The sequence below is a fragment of the Aquila chrysaetos genome, chromosome 4, assembly GCF_900496995.4.
Source record: "Aquila chrysaetos chrysaetos chromosome 4, bAquChr1.4, whole genome shotgun sequence".
Lineage (NCBI taxonomy): Eukaryota > Metazoa > Chordata > Aves > Accipitriformes > Accipitridae > Aquila > Aquila chrysaetos.
Genome location: NC_044007.1, coordinates 43,085,205 through 43,107,066, shown reverse-complemented (window position 1 = coordinate 43,107,066; position 21,862 = coordinate 43,085,205). Strand labels below are relative to the sequence as shown.

At 41.1% G+C, this 21,862-nt stretch overlaps 1 protein-coding gene across 1 annotated transcript in view; it reads left to right on the top strand.

Annotated features, from left to right (window-relative positions):
• Positions 1-21,862, top strand: part of XKR4 (XK related 4) — a 228,880-nt gene that overhangs the window by 95,363 nt on the left and 111,655 nt on the right. The window lies entirely within an intron of this gene.

The following is a 21,862-nucleotide window of genomic DNA, read 5'->3' as shown; positions in this document are numbered from 1 at the left end:
TAATGACTTTCTAACAGCTAGTCTGACAAAATTTCTTCCAAGTTGCAAACATCTGTGATTTGCCCAGGGTTAAACTTCTGTGAAGGCCCATACACAGTGATAATTTAGCCCTACATATTAAAGGTTCCCTGGCTGGGGTCCTCCACTGCTGTGATTTGCTGTGACCTTCTCGCTGTTCCTACCTACCATGTAGAAGTTTTCACTAGCTTGTGCATAGTCACCTTCAGATCCATTTCTGTGAGGTCGGATCACTTTGTACAACACTAGGCAGATGCCTGCTCAGGTTTTGCAGGCAGCATAGTCGCAGTATGCATGCACCAGCTAATAAGCCCTTGCTCTCAGACAGATTCATTACCCCGGGGGCAGCACCAGAGCGGCACAGCAGCAGAGCAAGATCTCTTGGTGCTGTTCCTCCGTGTGCCTTTCTCCCCAGGAGAGCAGTGCAGAGAGAGGGAGGTGTTAGAGATAAAACACGGGGGGAAAATTCATCCTGTTGAGAGCCTGCCAACCTAAAAAAAAAAAAAAAAAAAAAAAAATCACAAAGAAAAAAAAAGGTGGTTTGAATGCTGTAGATGAAATGCTGTTGATGACATGCTGTAGATGATTGTACTGAGTCACTAGAGGCATTTGGGACTTAACTTGTGTGCTCAGGTGCAGTTCTCTTGCCTCCAGGGGAGGTCTTTGACCTGAAAATGCCCGGGGAGCCTTGGTGTTGCCATGTTAGAAGGCAGCTATGCTGGAGTCTTCACAAACATTTGGACTAAGGTTTCTAAATGTCACCTTTTAAGTCTTCTCTTTCAAGTCCACTTTGTAAGTATTTCACCAAATATTTGTTCCAGTTTTTCAGGAAGTGTGTTAGCCTTGCCTTCTTCCCTTGCCCTTTCCTCAGCTTCCAGTGAATGAAGTTTTACCCATGTCACTTTTCAGAAGCATTGTTGCAGGGTCAGATGCCTGAATAGATGGCAGGGCTTTTGTTTAAGACTAGCATGGGTGAAGATCTTGCACCACAATACAGACTGAAATAAGATTGTGTGACTTGTTGGACCAATGCAGTGAAACTGCACCGTTCCAATATCAAATATAGCAAATAATTTAATGATTAATCCACAGAAGGAAAAAATGCAACAAATCCATTTGAATTCTAAATTGAAGGGAATTACAATCTGCTTGCAGCTATTTTGCAAAGTAAGCATGGGGCTAAATTGTTCCCTAAAACTATTCACTCACTCGTAATCACAGTCAAGACGAAGACCTTCCTTGAGAATAATAAGTGCAAGAATGGCATTAATCTTAAGGAAGGGCTAAATCACTGAACCTGTAAACCAGATCAGTAGACTCGGGTGATGGAAGGCAGCCACTGTTCTTTGGCACTGAAGTACTTCCAGATTGCATCAAATTATCAAAATTCTGCAGAGGGCTGGGAGGTTGGCAGTGACCCTCAAGCCTTTCTACATGCAAAGTTCCAAAGCTTCTGGTATTTCTTATGATCTTTTACTGATTTTCTCTCACACACTACACGGGAGGAAAAAAAAAAAAAGAAGAAAAAAAAATAGGTTATTTGCTTTTCCTTTATGACAAATTTAATTTTGTATTCCTCTTTCCCTTCCAGTTTCTGTTATCAATATTTACTGCTCATCACTCATTTTTCATTAAATATCATTTATGCTAAAACTGGGTTAGTGGTAGGAATATCTATGCATGAATATTTTGTCAAATTGGAAATTGCTGACTGCAGCTCTCAGAGTAAATCAGAGTTCATTACTAAATTAAGCTGCCCTGATTACAGTTTTACTTTGTGATGGTTTTTGCATCTGTACTAGATATGGGGATAGCCTGAGTGCCACCCACTTATATTTTCACAGTGCAGATATATTCAATTGTTTGAGCATATCCATTTGGGCACATATGTGCACATTGATTGCATATCTCCTTGCAGGTTCCTGAAGTCCATATTTAGTGGTATTTAACCGTTATTCTAGTCCCCTTTGCAACAACTTATTCTTGTTGGCTTGTATACAGTGGGATTTTCAGTCCTGTGCACAATCCTGTGTACAACCTGTGCAGAGGGTCCCCATAGCATGCACGGGAGGAATCTCAAGGAAACACTTACAGAAAATGGCTAGCTGAGTGGGAAGCCCTGTAAATTAGAAGTGAAACGGGAGAGATGTGTATAAGAGAGGAAGGAATCTCGGTACCTGAGGTTGTGAGGATGGCTGGCAGGCCAAGGTGAATGTCATATCTCTGTCTTCACATCTTGTCCCCAAGCATCAATAACTGCTGGAACTGAGCATCTAAGTCAGATCAAGTATTTAAGTAGCCCATGCTCTGTTGTCAAAACTAGTGCAGTTTCATGCTCCCTCTTAGCTCCTTGCATTTATTTACCAGTACCCCCTGCTCTGCTTTGGGTGGCAAGCTTCCTGCCCCTCCTCCCAGCTGTGACATACCTCATGCAGGATGTTAAGTGTATTTGGTACCCGCAGCGCCTGTCCACAGGACGGGGGGCTGCTGCTGAAATATGTGTTCCCTCATCTGAACAAGGATCCCCTTCCGAGTCTGCCTGGTTTTGTATGTCTCAGGACACAAGCGAGGGCTACGGGAGCTGATGTTTAAATGGCTTTTCAACTGATTAGTGGTAGAAACTTAGATGTCCGGGGACCCCGGCCTAGGAGTATTGGAAGCTGGACAGCAGGCGGGCGACAGCTGAAGATGTCAGTGGCATGTCCTTGCCAGACATCAGGACGTAGATACCAGGTTGCAGTGGCTGTGTACATACTCATAATGAAGCAAGGCCAAAGCACCGCCATGTTGATTGCCCTTACCATTAGCCTCATCCCTGGCAAAGCTTTAGCATGGGCCACCTATCACTCCCTTAGCAGATCAGAGATAGGCATGGGCGTGACTGGTCCCTAGCACATTCCCAATGGACAGTTGACTTATAGGCAGGGTCTCAGACCACATTATTTGCTAGTACAGTTGTAGCCACAGGTTCTCTGAAATGAAACAAAGCAGGGTTTCTAGACCTCCCAGTTCTTCAGCCTGATTGCTCAGCCATGCTCTCACACTGTGCAGCGATGTTACAGAGCTGACTGTAATGAGATGACCGTGCACTGTCTTTGATTTTCTCCTATGAATACCTCTTTCTGGATTATTGGCCTGACTGAAGCTTCTAACAGAGTGGAAACACGAGTCACTATGTTGTTTAGCTGGGTCAATAGATAATGGGTTCCCCTGTTTAGCAATTGTATTATTGAAGAGGCTTTTTGTTATAGATTTTCCTCAGACCTATGATTTCCATGAAAATATAGTCATGAAGAACAGCTTCTTCAAAAGAAAGTATTTTTCCCTGTTAGACTATAACAAGCAGGAAGGAACAGGTCAAAAAGGCAAAGTTTAAATATCTATTGTTTTGCCTAAATCTACCATTTTTCTCATAGAGTTAAGTAGTTTTGACTTAGCCTTGATCCTCTGTGGCCTTTCAAGGTCTCCTGAGCCTGACCTTTTAACTGCTTTTTGGACTTGTATTTGAGGAGTACCTACCAAAAAATTGTCAGGGTTTCAATTACCACAATAATCATGCCACCATATAGCAATATGAATTTTTTGTATCACATACACTGAAATATTCACAAACTCAAAAGGTATAGGTATACTCCATCATCACTTCTGTCTCTCAGCAGGGTTCACTTTATTTTATTTTCATTTGGTTGTTACTTGACTTTCCATGCAACCTTTTCTAATTCTCACCTCCCTCTTCATGAACTGAATAGTTCCACTGCTGAAGTTAGTCTGTTCATACTGAGTGTAATTTTCAGCAGAAGTTTTCCAGCCTCTTCAGAGGTTTGTGTGCTCTCTGAGCCAACTGCTGGGCCAGAAGGCAGATGCAGGGATGCTGAGAAGCAGTCTACACTGCTTCCCATAAGAGTGTCCCAGGAGTGTCGTGCCAGTCTCCAAAGGTTGCCTGTAGGGCACGACTAGCCTGCAACCTTGTGCTGTAGCAATAAAATGTTACCCAGCAGCCATCCTGCCAGGCATACCATTTATTAATCACAGGCTATATCTCCCAAACTGGAGCCACACTGGAGCTATTTTCAAGCCACATATGGCTCAGCAATTTCAGCTTGGTGATTCTGAAGTAAGTGAGACACATTGCATAAGCCATGTGCACTAACATGTGTGGGAGGAATTGTGAAATGCTGCATACATTAAATTTTGTTGTATTAGGGTGGTGCCTATGATGAAATCTTGCCTGAAAATTTCTGATACTACAGGGTCTCCCGAATCTAGGTTTTGGATGCTAGATGCTGCTTCATGCTGGCAGTTCAAAGAAAAGTTTATAAACTTACAGCAGTATTTCTATTTTCTTGCCTATATGATGGTTTTCCAGTCAGACAAACTGTTTTGTTGGGTTTTTTAGCCAAACTCTGATCAAGACTTCAGTGACTAAAATTATGACAAAGCTTCCCAGAAATTGATATGTCTGTTTAAGATTCAGATTTTGACCTATAAATAGAATAAAGGACGACATTGAACATAATGAAGAGTGCACATATCATCACATATTTAATACGGTAATGGTGCTGCAAATGGATAATTGAGGATTGGCAACATGAATCATTTAGAATTATGTTCTCAATTCTACGAATATTCTTACGGGCTCTTATAAAGTCAGTGCCAATTAACAGGGGCACCTGGGCTCCGAGATAAATCTGTTTGTAGGTATCTAGGACAAGAGCATTCTTCAAGTTAAATCTTTCTCCTTTAATGACTCCTTAAATGAGTCCCAGATTAGGAGATAAGCTTCTATCTGTGTGGATAGCCACACTGGGAAAGTATCTGCTGTGATTTATAGTAGTAAATCTGACTGACCAGCCATGGGAGCCTGATTTACTTGCTTATTTATTTACGAGTGCTGGACCCTTTGACTCTAGATGCAGCTGAAGGAACTCAGCCACTGTGAACGTCAAGCTTAAATTAATACAGACGGTCTGAGCCTCACATGAAGAAGTTGAGTTTGTGTGTTCAGTCTCAGACGGAAAATACCTGACTCCATTCAGATCTCTTTACACTGTGTGTAGAGAGGTATGGGGAAACAAAGTATGTGTGCACTCTGCATAGAAATTTTAGGTTTTCTTTCTTTTGAGAAAATATTTATAGGTCTGCCTGGGAGGCTAAGCCCAAAATTCCACTATGATTAAATAGTAAGAGCTCCTGTCGGCAAAGTTGTCAGATGTGTGTTAATATATGGTGCTCTGGTGGAGTTATTTAGGCTTTGCTACTTACTAAACTGTAAAGGATTTGTTTCTCGGTGTTCAGATGTCATCTTTGATCCAGTAAGATTTAGCTTAAAGACCTTTTCCTCTGTTCTTTGGCAAGCAATCAAATCCAGCTTTCTTTCATAGTCTTCTGAGAAACATATCAAGATTATCAGGATTTCCAGTACCTCACATTTTTTCACTGTATTTATTGAACCCCATAGATTCCAACTTGTTCTGCAAAAATATATGAGTTGGAAATTCATGTTGCAAGTAAGAAAAAGTCAAATCAATTTAAACTAAAGTATATATATTTTGGCAATTAGGCAGTGTTCCCTGCTAACATGTCTGTGGAAATTTTCCAAGGTTCTGCTTCTTGATCAAAAGAGCTCAATGTATTAAATGGGATGGGATATGGCTAACGGTGCTACTTTGCTCCGAGATTTGGAAGAGGATCTCAAAATGCCATGCCTTTTCCTCTCCTATCTTGCCTCTTCATGCACTCTTGCACTACCCCATAGTGTGTTTTGGTTTTCTTAAGGCAAAATGGAAAGTAGTGTGGCCTGTGGCCTATGTATTTGACATTAGCTCTACAGTACTTGAGTGTCCTCCTACCCAGGAATACCCCAGTGAGATTGTCAAATTCCCCTTCTGCTCGCTGCCCTTCTGAAAGGGTTCAAATTCAAGGTCTCCATTTTAGCACATTTTGAGCAGCAGTTTTAGTTTCCAAGTGCCTTTTCCCTTGTGGGGGCTTGTCCTTTTACACTCTGATGTTTCACCTTCTGATATTAGAGGTGTAAACTATATATGGCCTCAATGTTTTGACTGTCCTTCCATAGGCCAAAATGTGATTGGAATTTATTAAAATTACTTATTCTGTTCTTCTTGGAGGCCTTTGGAAAACCAGGCTGGGAGTTTGGAAAAGGGATTTGATCCAAAAGGCAGAATGTAAAGGAAACAGAGAAGTCCCTGTGGCTGTATGGAAACACGCTGATTATCTTTATCCCTCTGTTCAGCAAAATCATAACATTATCTGTAATAGGGTTAGCAATGCATTCATTGCCTTTACAGAGTCCACAGAATCCTCTCTTCTGGCCCGTAAGTAGAAGGTGATGGGTACAACTACAGGAGAAGTGTAGAAACTAGTGTAGAAAGCCAGTGTACTTCCTTGGCTGGCATTATGTGTTTCTAGCTAATGACTTAAAATTGTTAAGAGCTGTAGCAGAGCTTATTTACAGCTCTATTGATTTTTGTCATCATGAGTGCCATTATTGCCTTCCCTTAGCTTTAGATGAATGATCAGTAACTTAATAAATGAAAGCAGTGTATGTTCATGTTCAGAAAAGGAAGCAAGCTAGTGCAAGGTGTATGACCACTAACAATTAAAATAAAGATTTTAAACATTTCTTATTAAAAAGATACACTCGGTTTGTGAGGCCCAGCTGTTGATGTGGATTCTGTAATTCAGTTAAGCAGCAGACAATAAAAACTGGTGTAAATAAATGAGACAGGAGAGATCAGATGATACAAGCCTGGGTGTTGGAGACCTTTCTGTCTTTCAGTATTTCTGACTCTGCCAGCCATTTGATCTGATGACAGGCTGTTTGAATCTTTTTCTCTTTGCACTTTTTGTCTGCCATATACAAGCCCTTTTGAAGCATAGTTTTCTTATTATGATTTTGAAAAAGTGGTGAAATGGATCCCAGTTTCTGTCAGCATCAGTGGATGTTAAAACAATACAAAATTAAAAACTCACACCTATTACTCAAATTTATCCTACAACACTAGATCAAGACTGAAAGATAGAGTTCTACTACAATTAATAGATACATATTACATATGGCAACCCCTCTAATTAAGGTGGCACAATGTTCTTTAAATGTTTCCATTGAATCACTTGTAAAAGGACTTGTCAGGAAGCTGATTCTCCCATCTGCAAGATGTTTCAGGACTGCAGTAGTTCTTTCATATAGTGTTAGCATTGCACTGTTTTGCCAAATGCATCCCGCCCCTCCTCCCTCCCCCTCCCCCCACCATGTTATCCAAATGTGTGTATCAGCCTTCCATCTGAGATGAGCCGTTAGTGCTCTGGTTAGGGACAGGGCTCCTTCTGGACAAGCTAACTTCTGAAAATGAGATTTTCATGGTCTTAACTTCTGTTCAAATGAAAATTTTATTTGTAAAACACAGGTTAAAAAAACCCAAAACTGTTTCTGAGAAGGAGATGAATGTAGGGAAAAAACCAAAATTAATCATTCTTAACCATAAAAATAGCATGATCAGAAAATAATTACTGTAGAGCAGAAATGAGTTGTTTAATTTTGAGTATAAAATACATTTATGTGATTGTTTATGTTTGACTAATTGCTAAGTTTGCAGATTAGGAAAAGGATATCCCATAAAATGAAGGGAATACAGATAATTTACATTGTGCCAATGTACCTGGAAAATCACATACAATCAACTTAGAGCATTTCTTGTCCTGAACTGGCATGTTTCATCCATGAAGTGACAAGCAAATAATAGTCTTTAAGATGGATACATAGGAAACACTTTCTTTTTTCTCATTCCTGCTGTCGAATACTTTATTTCAAAGTCTTACAATGGATCTTGCACGTTTTGGGGCTAACTTTGGCTGTGGAGCGTAGAACCTCTTAACACTTCTCCACTCAGTCATTTGAACCTGTGGGAAGCACAGTCACAGATTCTTCTTTCCAGGCAACACGGCATATTTAATTCCAGGTGCCTCCAGCTGGTCATGAAATCTTAAAAGGAGATGAAGACTTAATGCTATGCTTTCCAAAATGATTTTTAAGTTTGTGCACCCACATATGACCAAGACTGATAGAAGTAAGCACCCAAAAATACTTAATGTATCTTTCAGAAACACACATGCGATAGATTTCTTGGATTCACAGTTGGATTTGGCAACTTTTCAGTTTTTAATTTATTTCAAATCATGAAGCCCTTTTTCTCCTCCAGCCCTCATAAAAGTGTAGTATTTATCCTTACATTTTTCTGTATGAGAAGCCAGAGCCATGAGAGCAGTCTTGCCCACGATGACACAGCCAATACAAATCTGAGACTCAACCCCAAGCCTGCTTCCATTCCATAGATGGTTGTAACTATTAAAATATGGGTTAACTAATGTTGCTGAAACAGCAGTGTTATCCATGACTAAGTAGCAGAGTAGGAGTTTGGAAAATGAAGGTCCATCATAACCATGCAATGAAAGGCAGTAAGTCCCCACGCAGATGATGTGGGTTTTAAATCTGAGTTGTAGGCAGGTCTTCTGTCAGTAAAGCACGTGCTTAGGGTTGTGTGATGCAGTACAGTCGTGTGCTTGTGAACAGTCACACTCAGAAATGCCTGTTGGCTTCTTCCAAAAAATGCAGTGTTCTGAATAATCGCAGCACACCAAGTACCATCAAGATACAACACAAAATTACATCGGTTTAGGGCACAAGTACACAGCATCAAAAATGCCCTGTAAGTAGGCAATACCTGATCACAAAATGGTGTCAGCAATTAAGACAGATTTTTGTCCTCTTTTCTTCCTTCCAAGCTGATTGAAAGGGAAAAGATGAAAAACATTTTGACAGGCAAGGGAATCCAGCATTAAACTCAAGCTGCCTGATGTTACCACTTTGAGGCCAGCTTTACTCGGGTAAAACTTTTGAGTGCAAGTTGACAGAAGAGCTTGGGGGAAAAAAAAAAAGCAAGGTCAGGAAAAAGCATGGGAAGATCAATCCTTTAGTTCTCCAAAAGGCTTCATTTAGTATTTTGCTGAAGAGGACAAGGCTTTGTTTTGGTCTCTCCCTTGCATGTTGTCATTTAAGTATAGCTTGTAAATGTTCTTTCAGAGCTCTAGGAAATATGTCCAACACTAGGTTATTGTTGTCTTGTCTATTTTACTAAAAGATCATGCACAAAAATTTGCTCTGGGTGCTAGGATATGATAAAACCAATTCCCAGTTATGGATAACAAATAGTACAGGAGGATGCTTATAGCACTTTTTAATAGAAACCATTAAATCAGATATTTACTCAGTTTCTCCTTGGAGGCTATTCAGAATTTAACTGACTCACAAATGGATTATGCAATAAAGTATGGGATAGTATAAAAACAACAAAACAGTAGACTGAACTGAGACAAAACTATACCTTTGGTTTTTTGGGGAGCAATAAGGTTTGCGGGTTTTGAGGTCTTCTGTGTCCATTCCTTCTTGGAATTTCAAAAGATTTAGGGTGGGTCTGGGAAAATTGTAAAGTTTTTACAGTCAACTTAACCAAAAAAAAAAGGATGACTGGTACATATGTCAATGAATGCCTTGAATGGTCTGTGTAATTAGCTATTGCTTGCCAAGGGCAATCACTCTCCAGGTTATTGATTTCTGAGCTCTCTGGAGAGAGGTTGTGCCCAAAGCACTGTTGTTGCAGTAAGAGACGCTCTGGGAACTTGTGGACTGCCTGGGAATCTGCTCTGACCTGCTGCTTCTGAACATCACTCTCTGCCTCTTCCTTCTTCCTCTTGGGTCCTTATCTTGCCTTCTGCAGGCCCTAAGGTAGATCCTGTTGCTGTCTACCCTTGCTTATCCTGGCTCTGCTCTTTTTTTGGGATCTTCTTTCCTGTTTGAACTTCTGTGAAGAGCACGTTTTGGCCTGATTCTGGACTGTGCTCCTCAACTTGGTTTATATATTGTGCTTATGGACCCCAACAGCCTCTCTTTCTCATTGAGACAGTCACTCTTTTTCCCCAGGTCCACCCTAAGCTTATTAATCTTTCTGCATTTTTTCCCCACTTGTTCATCTGCAGCTGGGACAGTATCCCCAACCTAATACTTCAGGAGGCATTAAGCCAGACGGGCTGTGGGTTTCTCCATCTCCTACTGCACAGAAAGCGCATCAGTATGACCTGAGAGTGCATAGCCTGATTACAGCACATTTAATTCAAATCAGTAATACAGGTAATATTTGTTTTCCCATATATGATACTCAAACCTCCACCCAGTAGCAGAAATCAGATGGCAGTGGTAGTGTGATGGAAGATTGTCTCACTTTGCTGCAACTTCCATGTTGCATTAGTACAAAATGTTGACTGATAATTCTACCTCGTTTCCAGAGATGCCTGTCAACACGGACCTGGCATGCAGTTTTATATTTCAAGATGTTCCCATGAACATTACTTACAGGAAGATGCCTTCAGCACATTCATGGTGGAAAGGAGGTTATGTATGTTCTGTGTCTGTGTTAGCTTTCTGAAGATCCTGCACGTTTGCTCAGATCCCTTTTGGCTGTTACACATGGTTTGCACACTTCATGCTCCAAACCAGAAGTAGGCAAAGTCCCAAGGAAACACGAATGCTTTTGTTCCAGTAAAGTAACCTGCATACTTTTTAGGGCTTACGGAATGTGAACATGAAACGTTAAAGGCTGCCAAAGATGCTAGGGAGAGTCTGGTCTGCTAATATAATGTAAATCTACTTTTTAAAATGAGTAATTAACAGAAGCAAAACTGGAAATCACAAAAGCGGTGTGAGGAAACGTATATTTTTCCCCTGTGCGTTAGAGGGAGCCTTGCAGACACTTGGGAGAATCTGCCTAATGACATTTGCATATCTCTCTAAGTAGAAGAGTTTCCAAGGTAGTATTTAAAAAAAAATTGATGTTATTCTAACCTCATTTACCAGCAGCATAGTCTGTTCTGCACTTTGAGCATGGATTCAGGTCCCACTGAATGTTATGAAAACATACCTAAGGGAAGTGTCTGGACATCACTTGTGATATACTTTTTTCTTATTCACTTTAGAAGCACGAGAAACGTGTTTAATTTGAAAAGGTTGATGATGATAAGAGTTAACTGGCCGAACACTTGTAATGGAGACTTGTCGCCAGGTGAGCACTTAACAGCTTCACAGTGCCCTAGTGTTGCACAAACTGGTAACTGTCCTAAAGTAATTGCTCTTGGCTGTATTCTCCTTTCCTGGCTCGTGAGGAAGGGGCACTCCTTTCCCCAGCACCAAGTGGGCAGCAGCATCAGCACCTCCTCCTGCCTCTGCCCCCCAGTTCCTGCTGGGGCTGTTGGCTGTGAGGTGGCGGGGACCATGGACTTTGTTTTTGTTACCTGCGCCCTGATCCCCTTTGCTGGTCGGCTGACCACGGCAGCGGCAGGGGGGCTGTGGGGAAGTGAACGGCACATCCCGCCCTAGCGAGGTGCTAAAGAGGAAAAACTGCTCTTCCCAGCAAAAACAACGCTGCTGCCAAATAGCTGGTTGCAGCTTATGAATGCTAGGGCAGAAAGTCTTGCTCTGTGTGAGAAGGTAAGATTAGGTTCTAATTAAATAACTGCAGAGGAATCATTGGAGTAGTCAATGTGCAACACCCATGAGAGGAAAAATCAAGTTAGGATGGAAAGGTTTTATTGAGGCAACTGAGACCATATCTGACATGCTACTTAGACTGATCCTGCTATGCAGGAGCCAGAGAAATTAGTTTTAACATGAGAAGCGTTGTGGGAGAGGGTGCAGGACTGGCTGAAACTGGTGCCTGCTCTTTTCTGGTAGATTGCCCTATTTGAAAATGCCATAATAATTGGAATTACAACCAAATGAGTCCTTATCGTGGACAAACTAAATATTCAGGGACATGCAGATTGTGATTCAGCAGATTGGTGGTAGGGCATTCAGCTGGGAGGTGGACACGTGTGTTTGAGGTGTTGCTCCAGGAAACATTTATATCCTTGACTTGATATACAACTAAATCTTTGGATCTTACATTTTGCAAGGAAAAAACTTTCAAGTTGGTCCGAGCTGATAATTGCTGTTTATTATTTTTTTCAATGCATAACATAAAAGCCATTAATATGTACTGCCCTAACTGCATATCTCAGCCTTTGATTTTAGATCACAGCAGATCTTGTTTACACTGTCAGTCCATTTCATGTCCTGAAGAAAGGTTCAGAAAATGAAAAGAAAACCTTTCAATAAAATAAATTTTGAAAAATTTGAAATTGCAAAACAAATCTTGAGTTTCTGAAAGCTCTCAGAACTAAAATTATAAAATGTTTGCAATTTTTTTAAAGATATATTTAAGAAAACTTGTATGCAAAAGCAGTGCTTTTAACCTTAAAAATTCAATTTTAAGTGGGCAGTAGTTACTTACATTCTATTTACTGCTCTAAAAGGCAGTAACAAAACCCAGTCAAGAATTTTAATTTTTAAATCAGTATTATTAAAAGGGAAATAGCATCAAGGAGCTTGTGATACTTGTCTAATTGGTGTCAGCCGGGTATGTGTGAGACAATCCACTCAGAGCAGCCTCAGCAATGATCAGAGCTCACCCCACGGTGCCTGCGACAGTGCCCTGTAGCTGGGCCGTTGCAGGGAGGAAGCCTCCTGTTTTGTTGCTACACATGGTCATGGTCCATGCCATGCAGCCTTTCTGATAGGGGAGCTGCTTGAATTGCATTGAATCTCTCTAATAAATCAGTGAATGAAGAAAATGTGTACACCATTATCTATTTAACTGGTCTCATTTAGTTTTCTCCTAGACTTCTAAATGAAATGTTATTAAAATTAATGCAATTAATTTATTTTCCAGCCATTAAAAATTAGCTGCTTACCTAAAGAGTATAGGAATATAAGTGCTCCTTAATGAGAGCATGGCTCAGGGTTTCATTTGGCCTTAAATCAAATTAGGAGTGTAATTAGAGCACTGTTAACAAAGTATGTGTTCCTCAGAAACTAAGAGAAGGCTTCTGTTGTCCATCTTCTGTTCATATCAACAACCCGGGCCTTTTTAAAGCTCCCTTTGTATGGCCTGTATCTTCTCAGGTCATACCTCTACAGGTCCGGGTATGCTACTTTTGATGCCATTGCTGGCTAAACTGGCTCTTGAGGCTATTATTCGGGATGTGTAGTTTCAGGATGTAGTTTCATGGATGATACAGGCGTATCGGGTTCTTGCGCCATTTGCACTGCCGTCATGTTGTCTCATGCTGGACGAGCTGCGTTCCTCATGTCAATCACACGTTAATGACGAGGCACTGCGACAGCTGCTGTTTGTAAAAATCATGTGAGACCTGAGTTCAACTTCAGTGTCTGTACTTAGATACTAGGAGAAAACAGTTCCTGGAGGAAAAAATGGAGGCCTCTCAGCTAATTGCTGGGTGATACTCTTTTGAGCTTCTGTTACTCAGGAGATCAAACTAGGTGAGGAGAGTGGTGTCTTCAGGTTGTAAAATATATGTCTGTAGCAAGGCTAATGAGTAATCAGTGGCTTTTATGGAATGGTAAATTCTAAGTTTTACTTTTAAATTATGATATCACTAGGTTTAAAGTGTGATAGAAGTCAGGTCCATTAAATAGATGAATTAAAGTGCAGATAGAAATGGTACAAGGCATATCATAATAAACAGAAGTCCCCCTGCCACCAGCTGGTGTGTCCAAGTGCTAGCAGACTGCTGCAAATTGCACCTCATTTGCAGGTGTGCAGTGTATCAGAGAAAAGCGAGGTTGGTTCTGGTGACTCTCAATGAGACAAAGAGGCCCCTGTTGCATCTGGAGGCAGAGGAGAGAACAAGGGCACAGTCTCAATGCTCCTCAGGGAAAAACTGAAGAGAAACAAGCCTGGAGGGATGGTGAGAACGGGAGAGCTTGCTGATGCTCCCCTGTTGCTATAGCCATCCCTTTGTGCTCCGTATGTTCAGACGGTACATGAGGTATGGAGGGAAGTCATCGGACTAAGATGTGCATGTGCCCAAAATCCCATTGCCTTCCTGGGAGCCATGCAAAGATAAAGATGGCAGGTTTTGTTTTCTTTAGCCACTGTAATGATTTGTTCTTTGAAATGCATGTGTAAATTATGAGTGACTTCAATTATTTTAAAGATGGGCATTACTATGCATGACTCAGTTTTGCAGTGCTTCAGAGAGGAAGTTTTCTTTTGTCTTCAAGATACTATCAATGCCCATTATGTTGCCAGTGAGGTGCTGTAACTGAAGTCAGAAATAGAATATGATTAAGCTATGGTGAGACTAGGCAGAGGAGAGAGAAGTCTGCCTTCATCTACAGCAACTCCCGAACTGCCATGAGACTCTCGGTTATGTAACGACTGGATTGTCTGAGACTTCATCTGTGAAGTGCAGCCTAGTCGTTATGTATTAAGAAATCTCTTGCATCCACTTTATTTATTCTTTGATATTTATTCTTGAATCACTGAAACAGTCAGCAGTAGGGAATAGACAATTAAAGGGAGAATTGCACTACTAAACACTGTGTAGTGATCACTCATTCCAGTAAAAAGATTTTTTTTCCCTGATATATTTGTATTAGACAGTACAAATACATTTAACTTTTAGGAGAATATCACAGCTGAAGAGAACATTTCCAAGATGTTCTGTGAAATTAATCTTTCTCTAAAAACTGTTTACAGTTTTATAGGTGAACTGTGAACCATCATCTCTGAATCTGTTCATAAACTGCTGTAGGCAGTTGCTCCAATACCTCTCAAATGCCTCATATTTTGAGGGTTGTTGCTCATTTTGTCTCTAAAGTTGCCCATGTTCCACCAAACCTAGTATCCCTCCAGTATCCCAAGTATCTTCTCTGTTATTGAAAACTTTGCACCATAATTAAAAGATGTCAAAGTTCATGTAGAGAAAGCTATTTATACAGAAGATGGGAATTCTCCAGCTTTCACTGCTTCCTGCATTCTGTTTTATGTCACACAGTGCCTAAACCGCAGGAGGGATGTGTTCAGTGCTGTGCCCCGCAGTCTTAACCCCCCGTCATACAGACCTGCCGGGGCACAGGGTGACTGTCCCCATCCCACCCACGTCCCCAGCCTTGGGCTGACATGCAGCCAAGGTGCATAGCCAGAGCCAGGAGACGGAAAGCGCTCCTGGGCTCAGAGTTCAGCTGGACCTATGATGTCCTAGATTAAATTTTGTGACGTGAGATTTTAATACTTGTCACTACAGATTTCGATCTGAAGTTAAGTGCTTTTCCCAGTGTCTACTGCTGTCATTTATTTTTAGCATGTGCACAACTGGCCAAACCAAACCATGACAAGCTTGGCAGTGTTCCGTGTGTTTAGAGCCTCCCTGGCCAGCAAATCATCCCCTGTGCAGTGAATCATAACATGCACCTGGCCAGGTAGCTGACACAGATTGTCCTAAAAGCCCAGCTGTGGGTGCTGGCTACACATTGGCCATGGCCAGCAGCAATTTAGGAGGGTCCAGGGGTAACGCAGGCTATCAAAATCTGTTATCTGAATGATAGGCTTTCAACACAGAAGTGGATTGGGACCCATTCTGTCTGCTGGCAAGATGCTACTGTGCCATAAGAAGTTACGGCATAGCTAAACTGCTCATCAAGGATCCTGGGATTTGAGACGAAGTGGAAGGAGAGAGGAGGGGAAGAAAGCTACATTAGGAAGTTGGGAGTGTGTTGGTCCTTGAGCTGAAAAAGCTTCATGGTGAATGTGCAGCAGTGGTGTTGCTCAGTGGGGACAGCACGGAGTTAGGATTTGGGTCACACAGTATATGAGCAGCATGGTTGCACACAACTGCATCTTGAGCATAACATGAGTGGACCTTGACTGGTGGTGTGGTGGCAAATAGCAGATGAGGCAAATATCAGAAGGGTGCCAGTGTTAGATCCCTCAGCAGGTTAGTAAACTTGACATTTGAAGTATTTCTCCTCTTGGTTTTGGCAGCCAATTTTATCAGGTGGTGACACAAAGTCAGCCTTACGAAGGCAAATGCTGAGATGCAGTCGGTGGATTGTGAACCAGCTGTTGGCCTGACAGGGAAGCAGTCGTATACACCAAGTGTGAGTGGGAAGATGATTTGAAAGTGAAAAGCACACACAACTGATTTAAAAGCATTCAGCAGAGCAAGCACCATTCATGGTTGTATGGGGCATAGCTGCTAAGTCAGCATCAAAGAGGCAGTAAGTTTTCAAAGACTGAGAACAGGGACCTAAAAATGAGTGCCTGAGCAGAGATCATCAGCTTAAAAAAACCTATAGAGGAGTTTCAGGTGGATCAGGGAGGTAAAAGTTACAGACAGCAGGTGCTGAAGAAGATGACTGAGCTGAAATTTCTAAGGACGAGCTTTGTGGACAAGTGCACTTGAAAACAGCAGCATGTGAAACTTTCCACAGTGCAGTCAGCAATGTGGGGAATATTCTAGAGTTTCCCGAGCAGATTGCTGGGCCTCACCAACTTACTTGACACAGGCATTTACTGTCCAAAGTTGCATTCATAGCTCAGGTTCCTACCCTCAAGAGAGAAATTGCAGGAATGCAGGTTCAGTGCTTATGCATCCGGCGTTGGCAGTGAAGGTGGAATGGAGAGCAACTAGCAAACTTGCTACCCAGCCTTTCTCAGCAATCATTAAAGTGTCAGTTCTCACTATTTTTTTCATAGCTGCAGGCGGGAACGTTACTGCTAATTTTCAGCTCCCTGCTAACACTTAAATTAAGACTCTAGAGAGACTTGGTTGGGTTTTTTAGCGCCTGAGTAGTCATTTGACAACTCGCGAAGTAGTAGATGAATGCTGGTGAGGTTGAGAACTAGGTGTTGTCCAAGGGTAAATATGTGTGGCAGGGAGGCAGGGAAAATTCACAACAAAAATAGGCTGTACTGACCTGGGAATGAGGATACTTGAAATAAAATTGCTGCAGGCAAGCCTGTTCTCAGAGTATAAAGACCAAAACAAGCTCCCTTGCCTTGCTGATGTGCTTGGAAGACTTTAATATGACCTTGGAAGAGTAGTCTGCTTAAAAAAAGGGGTCAAGAGCCAAGGGTCTAGCCTGGGGACTTAAACAGAAGCCGGGATAGGGTTCAAACCCTGGATTTTAACCTGGCATAACATGCAGCATGAATGCCACAATGGTATGTAAGAGTCAGATGGAGGAAAGCAGGTCTTTAGCTGTTCCAAATAGCTGTTTTGAGCATGAATTATCAGTGTGAGGAGATCACACGTGTTTGTGCCAATGCTGAAAGCTGTCCTGTTGCACTGTTAAAATGTTCTCTATTATGGGAAAGAAAGATTTGCTGAACCTGATGTTCCAGAAGCTGTAGTAAGCAACAAGCAGGAATACAGGCTGATGGTACCAGGAAGCTAGCTAATTTCTGCATGGATTTTATATGAAGATCTTCCACTGATAACTGCAGCTTTGCACACACAAATTTCAGTGAACTTTGGATAAAGTCATAAATAAGGTGAGGGATGATCAGAACTTTGCAAGTTGGGCCAAATAATGGGATAAAATTGCATATGTTTGATAAATTTGCATATGTTTATTCACTGCTATATGGTAGTTGTCTATGTTTTTTTTTAATTTACTCTAACAGACACATATTTTGATCTTATTGAAATCCACAGTGAAAATCCACAGTGTAAATTCGTGTAAATGGTTTAAAATATTGAGAAACTCATTAAATAAAGGCTGATCCAAATCAGTGATACTAACAGCTCTGTATAAAACTGTATGTATGTTATTAAGAATTTCTAAATTAGAAGCCAAAAAAGTGATCTGTGTGTAAATCTAGAGATTTCCACTGCTTTTCTAAAAATCTGAGATTTAAAAAATTATTAAATATCTAAATGAAGGAATCCTCAGAAAAGCAGCACTTGGCTTTCTGAAGTCTAGAATTTTTAAATTTATCCAATAGATACCTGAAGAACTCGAGTCGGGTGTTGCCTCGTCTTGGACAGAGAGGAACATCATTTTAGTACTCTCTTACGACATTTGCATAACGCAAAATGCGAAACATTGAACTAAAAGACATGGCTCATTTTATTTAAGTGAAGACCTAGCTCATTTAATCATTACTGCCTGCCAAAAGAATTTGTAAATTACTAAGCAGTCTCTGACAGGGAATGATACTTTTTAAAAAAGCACTTATTTTGAATTATTGTAAGCAATTTCAATTTTATTCCTTTTCTAAATGAAGCTGCACTTACTTACCCCAAAGCCAAACATAGGCTCCAAGCTCAAATATTTAAAAGCACTAGGGAGAAACTTAGGACAATACCGTATCTTTCTGTAATCTGTAATGCATTATTTCAGTGTTTCTTGGCTCATCCCTCCATGTTAAAAATAGAAGCACTGTTCTAAAGCAAGTTGGTTTATAAATTTGACTCAAATACCCACTTGGCACCCTGTTTTCCTGGTGATGATTGTGTGGAATATAGTCCCCTTTGGCCTCTTTCACAGCTCCGAATGCTCCCTTGCAGGGCTAGTGTGACAGCTGCAAAAACAGATGCCAAACTCTGTATGATACCGAATTTTTCTGTGTATAATCCTTAAGTAGTTTGTGTTAAATAAAGCGACTCTGCCACTGCACACCCAGGCCATTTCCCCTGTGATGCAGCAGTAAAAGAAAGTTATCTACATGTATGGGTGTATGATGGAAAGTTTACCGCTTTGCTCTTAATACCTCTGTGTCTAATATTGCAGCAGGTGCTTTCTCTTCCCCAGTAAGCTCCTGTCTCTGCTTCTCATTTGTTTGGATTATAAAAATATGTCCCAGTACTTCACTGGTACTTAGCTGGTTTATAACTGGCTTATTGGAAGTACAGGTGGTATACACAAAACATTATTTGTATTATGATCTTCAGTTGGCTCCCTGAAGGTCTCTCTGTAAGCAGCATTCTGAATGTAGAGGCATTTCAGAGCTGAAGTGGGGTCAGCTGGGTGTACATACCATGTGAGAATCCTTTCTGCTTACTTTGTTTCATACCATATTTTTTTTTTTTCTCACCGTGCTCAGAAAAGTATTTAGGAGATACCCATTAGCATAAATAGGAATTACATAGCAGTATATCACAGTTAAGCTGTACTTACTGAAGCTTTTATATCTACAGTACTTAAAGCATCACTATTTTTATGCTACTTTTTTCCAAAGCATAAAAGTGATTATTATTTCTATGTATTGTTATTTAAGCCTGTTTTTTCAAAGAAAAGTCTTTCCTATTAACTCACCATTTTCAGCAACTGTTTGCAGATTAAATATTTCCAGGCTTTTTTCCTCTTAAAACATAAATTGGAACAGTGCTCCTAAGCTTTTCAACTTGGCAAAGTCTTAATCAATTTTTTATGATTTCTTTCCACTTACTGTAAATGTAAGAACAAAGAATATAGAATATATCCATAGTAACAAGAAGTATATGTAAGCTTATGTTCATGTGTCTGTTTGGAGAGGTTAACAGATTATTTGACCTTGAATGGCTTGTGTGTAGAATTGGAAAACAGCGTTCTCTGCGCTTTATACTACAATAAAATTTACAGCACTTCATGTCACCCTGATTTCTTGTCACTGTCCTTCTGCGTTTGTGACCCTTTGGTTCAGAAACAGTGCCCTAAATCCTTATTAAAGTATCCTTTGTATCAAATTGTACTTGAATGCCGAGGGACAAATCACATTGAACATAAAGGAGCTAAAGTGAAAAACAGTTTGGATTTAGATATTTTGCAGTGTTCTTGGCAAGATGTCTTACTGAGTAACACTTTAAAGGCATAGCTCTGCATGCTTTCAAAATTATATTCACTACCAAATGAGAAGGATGAAACTGAAGTCTGCTGAGAGGTTACTGTAGAAGAGAGAGATTGAAGATAGGCCTAGTCTTTGTGTTTTAGGGCAGATGTCAACACATAACTAGAAAGGGAGAAAATCATACATCCATATTGGTCCCTTGCTTAGACCTACATGATGTGATTTAAGGAAAGATGAGTTTGTTAGCTTAATTCCAAGCCGAAGGTTATATGGTCATGGCCTCTTTTTTTCTGTCTTGGAGTGTGGGCAAAATAAGCTGATGTCTTGCTTGCAGCACAGGCAGAAACAAGCTTACATCTGTCCATAGAGTGTGTGAGCTGAACATGTTCACAAAAATCTACCGACCTGTTGAGGCATACTGGGTGAAGGACATCTCACGGTTTCTGCGTCAGTGCTGAATTCCACCATGCTGCTTGGCTGTAGCTCTTGACTGAATGACAGCATCCTTTATTGTAAGCCACGGAGCAAACTCTAATACCTGAAAGCAGCTGTACAGATCTCTAGGTCTAAAGTCAGGAACCTCTTTTAGCTCAGGTTTATAGTGTGGCTGGTGAGACATACTGTGCTTTCTTTGAACATCACAGTTTACTCCGAGGATCTTCATGAATGCAGTGTAGCCACCAAGACCTTTTCTGCATAACCTATGTGTAAAGATTCTTGGCATTGCTCACATATGTGTTTAGCGATGTTGTGGCCACTGAATGTACCTTTTCAATCCGCAGCTTCCCCATTTGTAAAACAGTATTAATGATATGTATCCACTTCAGAGGCCAAAGTACAAATTCCTAATGCTACATTTATGCAAAGTATTATTAAGATGACCATCTGGCAAAGGAGAGATTCTGGCTTGCAGCCCTTTGTTCTTTCATCTAGCCATTCTGTTACTATTTTTTAATAGCTCTGGGTTCCAGGCAGGTCTGCAAGCCCCGCAAACCTTTTAACACCTCTGAAAGCTTGGGATAAGCTAAAGAATTCACAGCAACTCTTGCAGCACACAGGGGAAACGGGGATCAAGAATCCCAAATTCTCTAAAATAGCAGAGATTTTGTTCCTGCTATCCCCAGTTATTCCCCACAGGAGTGGATGACAGTTCATGGATCATTGAGCCTGGTTCCTGCAACCACAGCCAACCATGTAATAGATGTAATAGTCCAGAAGAGACCAGAGGAAAAGCCAGCCTGTGTCTGCTACACCAGCCAGCACAAAATACTTTCCTTCCCAACATTCCTGTATGTAAGGCAAAAATCTCCCAGAATTACACAGTGTCACATGAAGAGAGTGTAACACAGATGTCCTGCATCCCCACAACACTATGGGCTTTGGGAAAGTGCCACGCCATTCCTGGGACATAGACTGTGACCATGGTACAGAGGGAGGCAGGTTCTTCCACCCTCACTGCCTCTCTAGGGTAATGGTCCAGAGGCTGACCTTTACTCCTCCCTCCCCTCAAATCTGGTCACAAGTGTTTTAACTCTAAACACACAGACAAGTCAGAAAAACCAGGAAAGTGAGAGTTTTCTCAGCTCTGCCAGGTATCCTGCACTTCCTGCCCCAAACCCCAGTGTCCTGCCTCGGCTGCGGCCACGTCTTCAAAGGATGATTGCCTGCATCCAGTGGAGAGGCGAAGAGAGTGCAGTTCGTTCTCCCTTAGTTCCTGCAGTCAAAGCCCTGAGCTAGAGGAAGGCAGGTCTGAAGTGTAATTTCAAAGCAGCTTGATTATGACTTTGCATTAGCGCCTGCCATAGAAGATGATGCATATACTCCTACTGTAACACTTGTTTTTGCAAGTGAGAACTAGGCATAATGGGAGATGAGATGTTAAAAAATGGAGCAGTAGAATAAACTGAAATTAGGTAGTGGGCCTAGCCACTGTTCATGCAGGAATAACAGGGATGTTTGAGAAAGTGTCTGAGCTACTGATAAAAATGTAGCGTCATGCTAGAGTCAATTACTTACCTACAGCCTTGGAGTGTAACAAATACTACACTTCTCCTAAAAAAAAATATTAGGGGTGACTTGAGGAACATAAAGCACTGACCTTAAAT